Source organism: Mercenaria mercenaria, chromosome 16, assembly GCF_021730395.1.
Source record: "Mercenaria mercenaria strain notata chromosome 16, MADL_Memer_1, whole genome shotgun sequence".
Classification (NCBI taxonomy): Eukaryota; Metazoa; Mollusca; class Bivalvia; order Venerida; family Veneridae; genus Mercenaria; species Mercenaria mercenaria.
The window spans coordinates 30,839,285-30,858,066 of NC_069376.1; the positions used below are offsets into that span (position 1 = coordinate 30,839,285).

At 34.1% G+C, this 18,782-nt stretch overlaps 1 long non-coding RNA gene across 1 annotated transcript; it reads right to left on the minus strand.

Moving 5' to 3' along the window:
- Positions 1–618: 618 nt before the first annotated feature.
- LOC123538595 (uncharacterized) lies at positions 619–6,386 on the minus strand. The gene is made up of 2 exons (XR_008367797.1): positions 5,727–6,386; positions 619–4,920 (listed from the first exon to the last, which is right to left on the minus strand). It is a non-coding gene; the product is annotated as an uncharacterized LOC123538595 (long non-coding RNA).
- Positions 6,387–18,782: the final 12,396 nt, after the last annotated feature.

Consider the following 18,782-nt stretch of genomic DNA (forward strand, 5'->3'; position numbering starts at 1 on the left):
TGTGTCTAGAAAAATTCCTTTAAAAAGCACTGTATATTATGTGGCAACAGTTCATTCGCATTTCATTTGAAACTTTACTTCATAGTAACAATTACAACAATTTTTCTTCTACAGATCTTATTCATATTAGTTTCATTTGACTTTTATATATGTTCGATAACGCTCAATGAGGATTATTCTTTCCTTGTGAACTTCTTTGTAGGCGGCGAATTTCGGTTGCACATTTTAAAACCATTGACAGGGAAATTATACTTGTTTTATACTTGTTCTTTTCTTTTCTTTCATAACTTTCTTCATATTTTAAGTAAACAAGGAAGTTACCCGTTTTAAAATGACTGATTTTTGTTACAGCTTTTATTTCCGTTTCAATAAGGACTGTATCACGCACCTTTAAGGATGTTGGATACATTTCAGGCCAATTTGTTCTACAATTAAGAATTTTTTCATACTTTGCATGTTTGAAGATCTTTAGTATCTATTTCATATAAAAGCAAAAAAACGGTAGGTCACCGAACTCCTTTTCATTATATCGGTCATTTTCTACACACACTGTCAAGACAAAAGTGAAATTTGAAAAACCTGGAAAAATTGGGGGTACATTTCAAAACACAAACTATCTTTATCAGTTGTAAAATAATTGTATTTCTAACAATTCAGTTTGAATATGCTATGAAGTCAGTATGAAATTTTAATGATTTTCACATAATACTGTTACTCATTTTCACAAGGCAATATAATTACCCCACCCACTTTTTTCCAATGGGACCAGTACTTGTGTCAGTCTAAAGATAGCATAACATTATTTCTACAATTAAGATTTTTGAAATACTTTTTGTACATATTGTGTCTCGAAACTGCTTCAAAATAAGGGTAAAAAAATTGGGGGTTACCGGACATATAAGAGAGATATTCTGTATTTTACCATGAAAGTACCAAAATTTTAGAATATTGGGGTTTGCTGGCAAATAAGCTATAACAACAAATATTTTCATCAAAAAAAACGCCTAAACAATATGAAGATGTGTGCAAAACATAATTTTAAATAACAAAATAGTTCCAAACCATTTACATCGACATTTCATCATAAAAAAACAGATGTAATATTACCCCACCCACTTTTTAAAGTTAAGTATGAATTATATAGCATTGTTAACACTCCAGCATGAATATTACTATAACAATCTTCACCAAAGTAAAAAAACAATATGCATGGCTACATAATCTGGAATGTGTTGCATTATGGGGATGATCCAACCAGTATATCAAGAGTAATGTGCCCCTGATATAGTAAAAAATAGCAATATTTACCCATTTTTTACAACTGTATCATTTTTATTTAAAGCAATCTTGAATAAACTTAGAAAATTGTCTAAAATAGACAATGTGTATGGCCATAGGGTCTTGCCAGACCTAGATTTCAGGTATTTTCAGACTAGCAAGTCCAGAGTTATCTGTCGCTGTTATATAAAATGTTGCAAATTTGACAATTTTAACGCTCTAGTTTGAACATTTTCATAACAATTTTGATCAGATTTAATGGCAATGTATACGAGCACAAGCTCTTGGAATAACTCGATTTTGGGTATGATCAGACCAGCTTGTCCGGAATTATGTGCTCCTGATATACTGTGAAATCATTAATTTTCGTGGGGGACAAATTTTCGTGGATTTCGTGGTTGAGTCAATCCACGAAATTTAATCCCAACGAACAAGTAAAATTCCCATTCAATTTATGTTCAAAAGTTGAAATCCACGAATTCATAACCCCACGAAATTGCCATTTTGACCAATACCATGAAATTTCATGCCCACGAAATTAAATGGTTTTACAGTATCACAAAAGCTGTCTGTTAACAGCACACTTGAAGGGGTTTAGGAGATACAGAGCAGACACAAAATTGAAGGCTTTGAGTTGTGACCTTGACCTTGAACCGACATGGGAGACTCATAGGTTCTGCACATTGTCTTGATGAGGTGATTATTTGAACCAAGTTTCATGAAAATCCTTCAACATGTTAAGGGGTTTAGGAGATACAGAGCGGACACAAAATGTTACGGAAGGACGGAAGATGGAAGGACGGAAGTAGGGAAGGATGGACAGAGACCATTCCTATAACCCCCACCACTTGTGGCGGGGGAGTTATAAACACCACGACAATAACCATGGAGGAAATGACCTTCAATTCAGCACCTATAAAATTTCATGTTGTGATAATTGCCTGCAAAAACAAGTCCCAGTACTGTACTGTATTATCATTTTCTAACAGATGGTTAACCACCTTAAATATTTCTAACAGGTAGTGAACCACCCCAAGTAATCTAAAATATTTCTAATTGTCACTCAAAAATGTTCTGGTATGTAGGACTCAATGAAAATTATCTTATATCATTATATGATAATAAATCACCTTAATGTCCAGAAGTTGTGTTGAGCTACCTTAAATAATTCTTCCTATAGTAAATTACTGAATTAAACCAACAGGCTACTTCTAATCAAGCCATAGAAATATATAAAGTGTGTAGTAGACCAACAAGAGCTGATAAGCAATGAGTAAAACTTTAACATTACTATAAGCATATTCTAAGTCGAAAAGGGGCCATAATTCAGTCAAAATGCTTGAAAGAGTTGCCTCCTCCTTTTTACAGACTGGGGTCATGATGGTAAACAAGTATGAAAAATATGAAAGCAATATCTCAATGGACTTTGAAAATATTTGGGGTGGTACGCAAACTTTAACATTTATTCTAAGTCGAAAAGGGGCCATAATTCAGTCAAAATGCTTGATAGAGTTGCCTCCTCCTTTTTACAGACTGGGATCATGATGGTAAACAAGTATGCAAAATATGAAAGCAATACCTCAATGGACTTTGAAAATATTTGGGGTGGTACGCAAATTTTAACATTTATTCTAAGTCGAAAAGGGGCCATAATTCAGTCAAAATGCTTGACAGAGTTGCCTCCTCTTTTTTAAAGACTGGGGTCATGATGGTTAACAAGTATGCAAAATATGAAAGCAATATCTTAATGCACTTTGAAAATATTTGGGGTGGTACGCAAACTTTAACATTTATTCTAAGTCGAAAAGGGGCCATAATTCAGTCAAAACGCTTGACAGAGTTGCCTCCTCTTTTTTACAGACTGGGGTCATGATGGTAAACAAGTATGCAAAATATGAAAGCAATATCTTAATGCACTTTGAAAATATTTGGGGTGGTACGCAAACTTTAACATTTGTGTGACGCTCACGCTCACGCCAGGGCGAGTAGGATAGCTCCCCTATTCTACGAATAGTCGAGCTTAACACCTATCAAAGTATCTTTCAAGTTCAGAACTGACTAGTACTGAAATAAATAAATTTCTTTTTAATTCACTGCACAAGATATTATATTTGAAAATTTCTATTAATTGACTATTTGAGAAAAGTACCTTGGACCTTTCATCAACGAAATTTACCAAAATTCTCTAATATAAAGCAAAGAAAACCTGTAATTTGTTCAGGATAATATTAAACAGTAATGTTCAAATCAAATAAAAGTACATGAATTTGTATACTGGGTATAAATAACTCAAACAGATTTTCTGAAAATCTATTAATAGAACAGTTTTATTTTATGGACCAATGAAAAATCAATACTACCTTGTAATGAGGATGTGGAAAATTGCTGGAATCCCAAAATGTGTACAGTAACTAGTAAATGGGGATCCAAAAACTGAATAAAAAAAAAATAGAACAAGTCTAAAAATAAATTCCACTGACTAAGATTAGTAACAAAGTACTGGCTTGTTGAATATACCTTTTAATTGTTAAATATATTGTTTTTAAAAGAAATTTTTATTTTGATGGCAATTTCAATAGATTTAAGAGATAAAATTTAGTTTGAAAAGAGATAGATAGAAGATACATCCAAAGAACTACAAAATACATTATAGCTATTTGATACAACATGCAGATTCCTTCACCAATTATAGTTTAATTCTGTTAAAATCCCTTTTACCAAGTTAATGTGACTTGTGAATTTTCTTTCTATCTTTTACAATAGCACATCATCTTGGCCAATAGTGATTCTTTTTTTTTTTTTAATTTGTACTTTATTGAAATCACTCAAAAATCCTAACTGATTACTGAAATACTAAACAGCTGTAAAGTTTCAACATCCAATTTTGAAAAATTTTGATTGATTTAAATACACATTAATTTTACATTCACTCTAAACCTGTATGATATAATGAACACAATTCTCTCAGATCACTAGTTGTTTACTGGAGGAATCACCGTGTAAAAGTCAAATCAAAATAAGTGTAGACCAGTCTGTAAATACTGTCTCTTCTGTCAATGGTAACCTGCTTCCAAACTTTTCCATACACTAAAAGTGTTCATTTTACTAGTATAATCTTTCTAGGTATGTTGTTTCGTCAGAATCACCGGATTTTTTCTGCATCCTAAACTCAGTGTTGTCGACCTCTGTAATTGACTTTGTACTTCTGTTCTGTCACCCACTAACATTATTCATAAAATTTCTTCACTTGACAAATTAATCACCACATATGTATAAACATCAACATATGTGTGAAGTCTGGAGTACATCTGACATTGTACTTATAATATAAAATTCTGGTTCACGTATTTTTTAAGAGTATCCTGCACAAAGCTCAGCAAAAATTTCTCTCAGAATTGATAATTTATAAATTAATGTTACTTCAAATACTTGTCAATCTGACTGCACATCATTTAACGACCACACATTTACAGTTGACACCTCATCACAAACTCTCACTGGGGCTGCATTATTGTACTCGCCTTTACTTGGAACTTTACCAGTTATAAGAAGGAGAAATGTGGTCTGTTCTGCTCTTTATTATTTCCTTAGTATCTGTTCTACCAAGACATTTCTCAAACTGTACTCTACCCATATCTGGTTCTGAAAATAGACATAATCATATCTGGTTCTGAAAATTGACAATCAATACAATTCGCATTGTTACAGAATACTAACTTGATTACTTATAATTAAATATTTTAAAATTATGTATACTAGGTCTTTATTAATTCATTCATAAATCATCATGATAAAACATATTTAAGCACAATGGTCCATTACTCCAGAAAAGATAAAAGAACCTTAAGGCCTCAACAGATATTAAGTTCTAGTTGTACAACACTAATTTAATTATCTCAAAGATGTACTATTTTAAAATAGGTACTGAAAAGAATGTCTGAATGTAACCATTCTTAATAAAAAATAATATCCCATGAATTTGATTATGCATGACACAAATGAGCCACGCCATGAGAAAACCAACATAGTGGCTTTGCGACCAGCATGGATCAAGACCAGCCTGTGCATCCACGCAGTCTGATCAGGATCAATGATGTTTGCTTTCAAAGTCTATTGCAATTAGAGAAACAGTTTCATAGCGAACAGCATGGACAAGACTGCGCAGATGCTGGTCGGAAAGGCAATATGTTGGTTTTCTCATGACGTGGCTCAAATCTTACAAAATAGAACATGTCCTAATCTGTAGGTCAAGAAAGATTTACGAAATCTAGGAATAGCATCGTACACACGATAACATTTGGCTGTACATCTTAAATTTAATTGGTGTTGTACAACAAAAACCTACTGTCTGTTGAGGGCTTTAGAATGAACTAAAATAATTAATAAACAATTACAGTACAGTATGAACTACTATCAAATAACAATACAATATATTTTACATGACTCACCAGACTTTTGGAATCTGTAAACAATAAATGAACAGGAACAATGCCACACCACTCATGACAACTTCCGCATTCATTCTGGTGCTGTGCTATTTTGTGTTGATGTCGTATGTATTTCCATGTTGTTTTTTTTCCAGTATTTATTTTGGAAATTTTATGGAAAATGTAGACAAGCTTTAATTTACTGTCCCCGAGTGGCTGCTTTTAAATTTCTGACTTTTGTAAGCTGCCTTGTCAAGTGGTCCAATTCAATAAGTCCTTCCTTCCTGCCATTCTGGAAACTTGATAAAGTCCTCATGGATCACTAGTGTAGGAATTCCGAATGCCAGACAAAAAATTATGTCCTTTTTTACGAACCATATTTAGATCTATAGAAATACTTCACAGTCTGCTCCGGTACTCTCGACAGCTAACAGTTACTGCCTAAAACTGATGGCAAACGTAAAACAAATGACAGACGTAGTGAGACGAAGAATTCGTCAACTTTTTAGCCAAAAATCTGCATCAAGACGACACTTCCGCATTGCGCCAAAACAAACGACCGCTTTACGAAACCGGTGAATGTCGTTAAAAATCCCACGATAAACTTAGATTTAAAGCCTCAGCGAATAGTTTCCTTCTACCTTTTCCATTAAGACGCCGATTATTGAAGATTCTCTTGGAAAGCAAGCAAAAATATTTGTAAAATTCAACACACTTAAATTTTTCGACTTTACGTAAAACGAGATCATTCGCGCATGCGCACAAAATGTATCGAACTACCTTAAAAAATTATCTTATTTACTTACTTATTGACATTTTACTAAAAATGACATTTTCAAGACTTTAAAATTGCACGAGTTATGCTTGGCTTGTAAGCATTTTCATTTATTTGTGATCTGAAAAGTGGAGTACTTATCTTCTAGAGTATGGTGTGAAACACACAGTGCACTTCAGGAAATGTATAAAAGACACGCTTTATGTAGCGGAACATATAAAGCTCTTTATATTTGTAATATTACTACTTGTTATAATCATGTTTTACCGAATGCAAGACTACTCTGGAGGAAGATGGGTGCCATTACGCTCTTTCCGCATATTACTACTTGCCGGTAGATAAATACCTTTCCGCTGTTTGTTAATTAGCCTCTTTCTCGAATCACGGAAATCCAACTTATACAAATTTCAGAGAAGTTTTTCTATTTTATTTTTTTCTTTTCTATCATAGATTTTTAACTATAAATTTTAATTCTATATGGTGCACAATTTGTTAAATAAAATCAATAAATGTTCTACCGCTCATATCATTTGAAAATTATTAGAATTTCGAAGAAATTCTAAAGACGCCGCGGAGACCTAGTTTTAGCGCGTAGGTTAGTTGGCACCATTTTTTTGATAAGAACACAAAGAGTAAGACTTATTATGACACACACTTTTCTCATTCTTGGGCATTCCTTTACGAGAAGGCTACAGGAATCGTGCTTCCTGAAGGGATTGAACAACCTAAATATAGACAATAATAGAATCCAGATTTTCTGGCATGGTATTGAGATGCAGCGATGGCTTATCCGGCTCACCATAAGTCTCTGTGGTCCTAAATGTTCTTGATAAATGATTTGAATGTTACTGTCACCTTTATAAATATAGGCAGCAATGATTTATGTACTCAGCGGCTTTCCCCAAACGCAGTAGCACAGCACATTATTTCCCTAGCAGAGGCAGTTCTCACAAAAGACTGATGCTACTAACCAACTTCTACGTGATGGATGTTCGAACAACCCAAATCTAATTTTCTGGTCCCATTCCATGAATAACTTTAATAAGAGATTTGTTTCTTACTTTGTACCTGGAGACGGTGTCCATGTAGACTCTGCAAGGGGTATGCCGCGCTACTACTCCTCAGTCCGAGGAGCCCTTTTACTTAATGAACAGTCCATGTAATCGTTTACCAGTCTGCTCAGGTAAATTGCATTGATGAGGTTACATAACAATCTAATTACATTTACACAGGTTATACATTTCAAAAACGAAAGTAAACAAAAAACCTCCCGTGTACGGTACGTGTAGAACTAGACGATGTGAATCAACCAATCAACCAATCAACCAGAGGTTGGCTGTCGATTGGGTGCGTTATTGTGTGTTATCAAAATAATCTGGAATTGGACATCGCCCTGATCATCAAACTTCACGTGGGTCTTACATACTTTTTATTTTTATACATTTTGCCGAGACCTCACAAATGTAGTTAAATCGTAACCAAGATGCATTTAAGCAGTTTGTCTTTTCACAGTATGTCTCACATGTACCTTGACGAATTCAATTATACCTACCTACACTGGCTCTTCTATATCAAATGATGGTTTAGCTCAGTATTCAAATAAACCGCTTTTGGAATCTTAGTATATACTATATAAGTGTGAATGTCTGTTACAAACAATTTGATGCATAGGTTCTGACCTTTTGCAATGTTGCACTGTTTATGACTTGTATATATTATATCTATAAATTGAATTACTGTACAAGAGTTGTGATGCATAGGTTCTAGCCTTTTGCAATATCATAGTTATTGACTTTATATATTACTTCCCTAATTTAGGTTACTTTACAGACTTGTGATGCATAGGTTCTGGCCTTTTGGAATATCATAGTTATTGACTTTATATATTACTTCTCTAATTTAGGTTACTTTACAGACTTGTGATGCATAGGTTCTGGCCTTTTGCAATATCACAGTTATGGACTGTATATACTAATCTGTAAAGTGAATTATCTTACAAAATTGTTATGCATAGGTTTTGTCCTTTTGCAATATCACAGTTAATTTGATTTTGTATAAACTCTATCTATAAATTTGATTACTTAAGGGAAAAGTGATGCATAGCTTCTGGCTATTTGCAATATCACAATTAATCATTTAATTAAGGGAAGAGAATAATTATATAAATCCACAAACATAATGTCCAATTATTTTTTAAATTATCTGCTGATAAATATTTGAAAATATATTTTGTTTACGTGTTTCTGATAAAATAATGAGTAGTTGATGTGTTATTTCATATGCTAATAAGACATGAAGAATTAAACATGTCTCATTTACGAACTTGATTACTTGACGAAAATTCCAAGTGTAAAGTAATCGAAAAGGGGTGAAGGGTAAGGACCTTTAATTCTGATTTGCCTATTTCACAGAATAGCTTAGATTGTACAAAATCTAAGTGAGAAGAGATTGAAGGGTGATTTGAAGAGACTGTTGAAAAAGGCACACCAACAGAACCAAGTGGAAAACCGTTACTAAAACCTCTTAATAAGAAGTCTTTTTTTTTCAGGGTCGTAAGACTGAAGATAAGATGCAAGTTTCTTCACGTCAATGGGAGTCGGCAGTTTGAAATCACTTGTTATGTGGTTTATGTTGAAGTTGTTGTTTTGGGGAATTGTCGGGTTTAAGGATAAACAATCTGAATAGAAAATTATGTAATTACGAGTGATCACCTTTATTCTATAGCTCTTGCTGTATATCTTTTTAGTCATAAGTGGGAAAATAAAAACATTCTCTTTGTTTGTGACAATCTTGCAGCTGTGCATTATCTGGATGAACAGACGTCAAAAGACACCTTAATAATGAAGCTTGTCCGCATAATTGTCCTTAAGACGCTTGAATTCAATTTCTGTTTTAACGCTACAAAGATTCCTTCAAATGACAACTTTATATGCGACAAACTTTCTCGCTTGCAGGTGGCAGAAGCTTTGAGGCTCGCTCCTAACCTGGACAGCAACCCAGTACCAATTCCAAGGGAACTGTCCTCACTGAAATTGCTCGTATGAAGGAGGCACTGCTGGATTCGTCCCTAGCTCCCAGGACACATAAAGCTTACATACGTTACTGGGACAAATTCATATGTATTGTATGTGAATATTCAGAGCATCCGTTTACATTACCTGCATCACACGATATGGTATCTGATTTTGTAGCGCACCTTCACATGATGTCTGTTGCCCCCGCCACAATTAGCAGCCACCTATCAGCTATAGCACACATTCATCAGTTATATGGTTTCCAGGACCCATGTGAGAATTTCACAACCCGTAAAATGCTCGTAAGATGTAGAAAGCTTAACCAGCATGTGAACACAAGACAACCATTGTTAAACCATCATATCAAATTACTTATTACAGCTATCAAACACGTGTATAACCATGCTCCTTTCCTAAGTCTACTTTACAGGGCGGTCATATTGACAGCCTTTCATGTTTTTTCCGACTTGGAGAACTCCTCCCAAACACAAACACATCAGCTTCAAACGTCATCCAAGTAGATCACATTAATCTCGTAAAAAGGGCAGTAAGGTTGCAGCTTCGTAATCACAAGACAAGACAGTCTGACAAACCATTTACGATAATTATACGCTCACTTCGCAAGAATTGCCCCGTTTTCGCACACAAACGTTATGCGAGGGAATCAAGTAGGACCTCTGTTTTTGACCGCCTGTTGTTCACCTTTCCTGCAACCTGCATTTAGAGTCGTTTTCAAAACCCTACTTCGCTTTGCAAGGTTGTCATGTACGTCGTACAAGCTACACGGTTTCAGAACTGGGGCATGCACACAGGCCATTATGTCGGGGACACCTGAAAGTGAAATTATGCGCATGGGTCGCTGGAAGTCAAATGCTTTTAAACGATATATTCGTGTCCCGGTCGTTAGTGTTGCTAAGAAATAACCTGTTAAAAAGAGAGCATTGGGGTGTGATTTCTCTTCACAAATAACAATGGAACCTTACTCTGCGTCCAACACCTTTTTTCCTAAACCTCACGCTTATTCAGACAGAGTACATCGGGGTGTGTTTCTCCTTTCTGTAACTAGAGCGTGCTTCAAAATCTGACTCACTTCGTCATACCAAACAGAATGTCCTTGGGGACACAGACTTTATGGTTGTGTTTGCTTTTAAATAAATCTTAACATATTTTGACAGTTATAAACCAACACGATTTCGATGTTTAGCATTTTAATTGATTTATTACAAGTAACATACACATCGTTATATTTGATTTTATAACTTTTATTATTATACTAGATTTATATTATACCAGATTTATATAGCGCCCTTTTCATGATCAATTTCACGTTCAAGGGCGCTTTACATAGTTCAAATGCAGCCACACAGGGCGCATACTTCATCCTCTACTAGTACAGACACAGAGCGATTTGACCAGAGGGACAGAGTGAGACAAAGCCCCCACGACAGAGAGATCAGAAATCAGATACAGGTTTGTCCGGCTAACTTAGCCTTGCTCGTTGCGAATAGACAGCCTTTAACGTGCCCAGTGTATAGCACTGATACACGAAAGGATTGCCTGGGTTCCTGACCAGTACACCTCTAGTTGTGTGTAAAACACTGAAAAGCGTTTCTGAAAATTCCCTAGTAGCTGCCGGGGATCGAACCCCCGACCTCAGGATTGGAAGGCCAGTGTGCAAACCACTGAGCTATCCGTCCACCACTTTTATAACTTACTTGTTTAAATAGTTCTTTCTTTCTTTTAATAGTTGTCTTGTAATGTCTTTAACACTTTTGCGGTAAATATTTCTGTGCTCTGCAGTATTAGTATTTAACCGGTTTGCAAAAGTTTAACTGTATATAACGGTATATATGGACTACAATTTTTATGTTCACATCCTCGTGTACTTTTTCCATATTGGAGATGTCTTTTTGTCTTTGGTAACTTTATCTCCATACCAGTTTCGTGCTTCACTATCTGGCAAAACTTTGATATCTTAAAAAACATTACTGAGCATATTATACACGGTGCTACATTGACCATAACTTGTAGTAAACACAGTAATTCAGAAGTCATAATATATGTCATATATCAGAATATACATGCCTATCTATCCAGACCTTCCGAGTATATCTTATTTGTCACGAATAACGAAAGCTTTTATAATGACGTGTTATTCGAATTTTACCAAGCATGGTTCAAGTCACGAAATAGCAACAATAACATCATTGATAGTGAAACCATGCGTAACACATATTTTTAATAGTTCATGCACATCCATCCTGAAGATAACTGTCATATAGATACATGTGTTATCGATATTGCCATTTTCTTCATCTTCACGTCATATCCTTTTAATGTTCCCATTGTAGTCTTTTGTCCTGGAATTCACACTGCCATAAAATTATTTCTGTACATTTGTTAAAGACTTACCATGGCTATTTATCAATGGCATTATCATATTTAAATATCACCATCCTCGTCATAATAATAAAAACAGTTTAATATGAATATGCTACAAAATCAGTTTTATTATGTTTGCTATGATCGAAACGAGCAACTGACAGAGTTTGTTTGAATATACAACTAAAAATGTGTTTGTACTCTCATATTTCTGAATACGTTAACCTGTTGTCGTAGTAGCCCTCTCGGAGACTCTTCTGTAGATAGTTAAGTCAGTTGTTTCATTGTCGGAGTATTTATCATAAGGCTCCATTTGTTTTCCATATGAAATATATAAGCATACATACATAATCAAGTATATAGTGAACATTAAATCCTTTTCATTGAAATAAGTGCCATAATATTTTATAATGTTAATCGAGATGTGTTAATTGACATGCAATTTGCTTTAGAGATTATTAAATACAATTTGAATATTTCATTAAAAATTATGATGATTCAGATGAACTAAGATTTAAAACATTAACATTTGTTATATAGCCCTTTGTGTACATTTAATGGAACATCACCCATACAAACCATCATCAATGGAAATGAACGTCTGGCTCCAAAGTGAATGGAAGCAGATATGTAGATAAAACTGAACTATGTTAGTATTTATTGACATTTTGCTTGTTTTAAAGTGTTGGTCCGAACTTAAAATACTTTCATCAAAGAAATATTGCTTGTGGAACCCTCTAATCAGATTTTCACATTTGTTCAATATACAAAAATAAAAAGTCTCACGAGCACATTGTCAATTCCCCTTATGCAACAAGTAAGAACTTAAAAGAAGTATTTGTCAAAATCTGTTTTAATATAATATCAGACTAAATATTTCATGTCCCTTTACCAAGACTGTCTAAATGGTTCTAATTTTGACAAAAACAGCCACTGGAGCTAAAAATAGTACAAATGTTCGTAAGTCGTTTCCTCATATTAAAATGTTTTTTGATGAGTATCTTCCAAAATAGTTTTGAATTTTGAAACTCGAGTGAACGATCTAGGATCACCCACCAGGGTCATTTGGTTTATTTTTAATCATTGTACGAGATAACTCTTACATTGCAATACATTGTTCCAGAAAAATCATGTGTTCGCCATTTATTAATTTAATGCATCTGATCTGTATCATAAATATAGTTGTTATGAATCTGCAAAGTATAATTCAGTGTGTTCGGACTTTTCTAAGTACTATTCAATAGTCATAGATTTGTATTAAAAATTCGCGAATGTAGGGATAACGCATGCTTTTTCGTGTTATAACATCTGCAGAATCCCGAAGGATTGGTTGGTACCCGAGGGCTATTCTAGCATAAAACGCGTAAAAATAAGGTAAATGAATTTATTGTCCCTCAATGTCATTAAATTTCCATGAACTGCGCGGTAAAGTCTACGTTGTTTTGTTTTCACGTTGACGTTATTTCCTTTTGAATTACCCGTTTTGGGGCCGTAATACGTTTACACTTTGCCACGGAACGCACATATATAAAAACTTTGTTATAATAGCACGTGAGCGCGAGAATCTCTCTGTTAACTTCTCTCATGTCAAAACACCCCCGAATAGTGACAAAAACAGCAGCTTTATGCTAAAATATAGAATTCGTCTTATTATCATGCCATTTGTAATTCCCTGAATGGCAAAAACCACATTCTAACGTTGATGACCTTGTAATTACTAAGAATATGTTCTAGGAGATCCAGGATCCTTTTTAAAGGTGCGATCTTACAGTAGCAGCAATCTATCTGGAATAAATGTCCTCGTAGACTCGATTCCGCTCAGATCTCTGGAGGAAGATCAACTGCCAGAATTGAAGAACAGTGTTCAGAATCAACTGAAGATTTTGTATTTTCTTTTTCAGTAGACAATACACTTTTAAATGATACCGAAATTATATGAGCTTACCAGTGATCAATATTTCATATATTTTGATTGCACTGTTATATAGATATGACTGAAAAATTGTTGAGAAAGACGTTAAACCCGAACACACACACACACTGTTATATAGAAAAGAACAGAACAGAACAGAACATACATTTTATTAGAATTAAGCATAAACAGTTCATATTCTTTTATAATACAATATATTTGCATGCATATGAATTTGCTTATTTGTGGATCGGATAACTTAAGGTTATGAAGAAGGCCTTGAGAAACAAAAATCAAACAAAACAAAATCATGGAAAGAAAAATTTGTTTGACATGAAAATTGTACAGCATGTAAAAGATGTATATTACTTTACGAAACAAGTGTCAGTATCCTGATATAAACATTGAATTCCAGAAAATGACTGCCTATAGGGGCCCCACTTCCGGACAGTCAAACCACTTTAAAAACTCACCATTTTCAAAGAAATGTTACACATGTTCGTTTTGATGCATTTGCAATAGCGTGCGAGTGGTGAAATTTCACAACATAACAAGTCGGAACGCAGTTTTCAGCATTTGTTTATCTTTATTTATTTACAAATGACATTCATTTTCGAAGGGAAACAACTTTTTCTTGACTATTACTTAAAATAATCGGAAAAAGTTTTCTCCCTTTGAAAATGAATGCCATTTGTACCTAAAGTATTCCGAAAAAGTTGTCTCCCTTTGAAAATGAATGCCATTTGTAAAGAAATAAAGATAAACAATTGCTGAAAACTGTGTTCCACTTTGTTATGCGAAATTTCACCACTCGCACGCTATTGCAAATGCACCAAAACGAACATGTGTAACAGTTCTTTAAAAATGGTGAGTTTTTAAAGGCGTTTAACTGTGCGGAAGTGGAGCCCCTATATACATGCTTTACATGCTGTTCAATTTTCATGCCAAACAACTCTTTCTTTCTATGATTTAGTGTTGTCTGAGTTTTGTTTCTCAAGGCCTGATTCTCATCCATAAAGCAGTTTTGCTGAAGGATTCAGAGTGTTCCTAATATGTTGAAGCCAGTAACTATAAAATCAGTTTTAAAAGCAAAGAATATGATTATCAAAAATCAAAAACGTTAATGGTAAACTTCCTGAACACACAGGGCACAGCTAACACAGCCAGAGCCAAACATCTGGATGTAGGTATGTCGTAAATAGAAACTGCAGTGGGAAATATAACAGACGAGTTATGTCAAAAATCACTTCAAAAATCCAACAAAGATATTTACTAAAATGGGGATGGGTACTGGACACATACAAGTCCAACAAACACAAGCACACACCACAGACAAGGCAAGAAGGACGAAGGAACGCATTTACGCATTTTTGTTATCTGTTGAAGCCGGAATGTTTATGTTTAATTTTATGTTATAAAATATGAATGGTTGCCGTATTTGTTTTGTTTACTTGTTTGTGTTTCTTGTGCGGTGGGAATCACTGAATATGTAGTTTAACACATGTACAATTTGTGTGCATATTGTTTAGATCGTGTATTATATGTTTACATTAATGATATAAATTAATGCATTCAAAATAACATTATGCAGCTCAGACATGTCAGAGGTAGATCTAAAAGTAGGACATGCCTCTCCGAAAATTGTTGGCAAATTAACCACAAATAGTGGTGCAGTAGTGATAAAGAAAATACGCGCTTCCCATATCCTATGACTTTTTGCTGTTTTCCAGCCAGTGGTTACTAAGAATACTCCGGACAAGAAATGATACTATAGTACACTAATGTTGAGGAATCATAGGGTAGTAACCAGGTGAAAAATCACTCGACCGGAACAGGAAGACTATATGCACATATGCACATTCCCTCTTTGGAGTGAAGATTCCTGCAATTACTTTTTTTGTCTTCATGCATTTAAATAACATTATCTAATTATGACGAAACTATTTAACGATATGAAATGACGAGCAGCTAACTTTGCCTTTACATGTAGCAATTTTGCACTTTGAATTACTAAAGCACCCAAAGCATTAGCAAGTGCTATCCGTTTTTCATTTTCCCTCACACACCTTCAAAAGTGTGGTTTTTCAGCTGGATGCATCCTATTTAATTCAATGATAATACATCTTATCAACGTATTAAATACGTTTTCAAGCGAGACAAATAAATACTGACGATTCTGTTAGTTTTATCCGCGGTTATTGTACCCTTACATTCTCTGTTCCACCGCGGTTTATCTCATTATATAAATCAAATCAAATCAAATCTTTATAATTGTGATTTAGGCCTCCGGCCCATACACCATCAGTTATATACGTAAGTATATATATACAAATAAAAACATTCACATACAACAACTCACATGGATAATCAAGTAAATGTTTCAAAACTATTAGTAATATTCATGTTACAAAAAAAGCATTTGATTTGAATAATAGCTTTGTATATAGTTTCTAACTTATTTTTAAGGATATTTTATACATGCCTGTCCATGTATCTTACCGAAACGAAATAAAGAAAAGACATGGACAGAATAAAATACTATATTTTGATCAAAACAAAATGGCTGCCACACTGCTGGCGTAATTGAATCAAGTCAGATTATATATTAGCTCCAACGAGAGTATCGTTTCCGAGAGTAAATTTAGTGTTTTCTTGCCGATTTCATTCTATATCTAAGTTGAGGCTCATGAAGTTTGACAAAATTAGCCGTAAAAGCGGAATAACTCTGTATGGGATAACGAACGTTGAAATCTTGTTTTGGAAGTTAAATAGTTAAATCATCGTGAAATTAAGGAATTGACATATTTGTTACTCACCCGCAGTTTGTTGTAGGATCATTTAATCTACGTGCAAGATAAATGATTTAACAGGAAACGGGATGAAAGCCGAAATATCAAGACATTTATGACATCGTGATATCCGGTAACTTTCGAAGGGACAAGAAGTTTTTAGTGTTTCTAATCTAAACCAGTTCATAACCTGTGTAAACGAGCTTTTGTGTTTTGTGATTTAACCAAAACACAGGTCATTGTGCATTTTATGGCTGGTGTAAATCAAATAGGGATGACCCAACAAATGATTTGTAGGATTCCAGTCTGCACTGTAAGTAGCTTCGTTAATTTACAAAATGTGTTGATTATAGCATGTAAGTAAAGGGTAGTCGGCAAGATAAAATCGTTACACTGCTTGTTGGTGACAGGATACGGGATATACGCTGTCTCGAAAATCCATATCAGGCTCGAGCGATATGGATTTCCGAGACAGCGTATATCCCGTATCCTGTCACCAACAAGCAGTGTAACTAATAATATCTGTCATGTTGTTACTATACCCAATAATATGCCCAACTATCAGCCCTGTCAAGGCAAGACCAATGTCTTGGCTATAATGAATGTAATGTTTTTTTATGAAATAAACTAACACAAAATATAGACACAACAGTTGTAGCATATGTAAAACATACAACACACATTTTAAACTGTCTCTATCTCAGACAAACGTAACTTTGCTTCCGATGGATCTACTTTCCAGATTTTATTTACTTCGCAACAGCGGGTGTAAAGTGCTGTGTGGCGGCCGTAAAAAGTCGCCTCAACTTCAGATGGATCTACTTTCCAGATTTTATTTAAAGAATTATATATATAAACTGCGACACTTTTAATAATATTTTCGTTTTTGGAAGCCAGCAAAATATTAAATTTATGGACGTTTGGATTTTCATAGATTATTTTCGGTATATATTTTTCTCTTAGTGTTTTTTACAAAAGACATACTAATATAAAATGGCATTCGTTTTCGCAATGAAAACAAAATCTCTGTCTATACCAAAGTAACGACCTTGCTCAATCATAAGCGGTAGTGAAGATATTCTCAAAGCACTGAATGCATATCTATATTTCTTAATATATAACATATACAAGATACAAGAAGGTTGTTTTAAAATGCTTATAAGAACTCAATTTAGCGTTATTATTACATTCTTCTGACCATTTTTGTAAATATTGATCTGTTAGTCGTTGCACATACTGACATAAAAATATTTCAAGGTTCTGACAATTCTGATTTTCCCAAATATACCCAAACCCATTTCTGTATAAATTTAATCTTACTTTTGTTACCCAGATTTGGTAACCAATACTATCGTAATAAAACAACATCTGATAACATTTCTTAACATATCTATAATCTGGCATGTTTATTACCCTGAGCCAATACTTATTACAACGTTTGGATGCTATAATATGCATAGGAGATCTTTCACAATCACCAGCAACAGCTACGTTACAAGATCTGAGAGGAACTGAAATAAACCGTTTACAGGTATACATTTGTATCTTTTTAATTTCGTATTACATATAATCTAAACCCCATATTTCAGATCCATATAGTAATACTGGGGCTATTTTAGCATCAAATAACTTTAAAAATGTAGTTATGTCATAGGCATTAAATGATTCAAAGATTTTCTCCCCATTATACAACCATTTTTTCATGCCTTGATAAATGCCCACCATTCTTAAGCAAACCATTTACTGTATCTGCAGTTAAGGCAACATCATCAGCAAACAGTAACATTAAGATTTGTTCTATATCTGGCGTTACTTGTATACCAGAGAGGCCACTTTCATCCGTAGCAACATATATTTCATTTATAAATAATGAAAAAAGAATAGGACTTAAATTACAGCCTTGACGTAGCCCAATAGGGCAGTCAAACATGTCACTACACACAGTTCCATTTCTTACACAGGCCTTAACTGAATCATATACTTTTTTACAGAATCTAGAAGATGTCCTTTGACACCATATTTTAACAAGACAGAGAACATTTTAGTACTATCTACACTATTAAATGTCAATAAATGCAACATATAACTTTCTTACATAAATGCCTGTTTGCAAGTGAATATAAAATAAAACCATTATCTATTGTTGAGTACCAAGAGCGAAATCCAGCTTGTGCTCCTGAGATTTTACTATAAGCATTAGTAAAA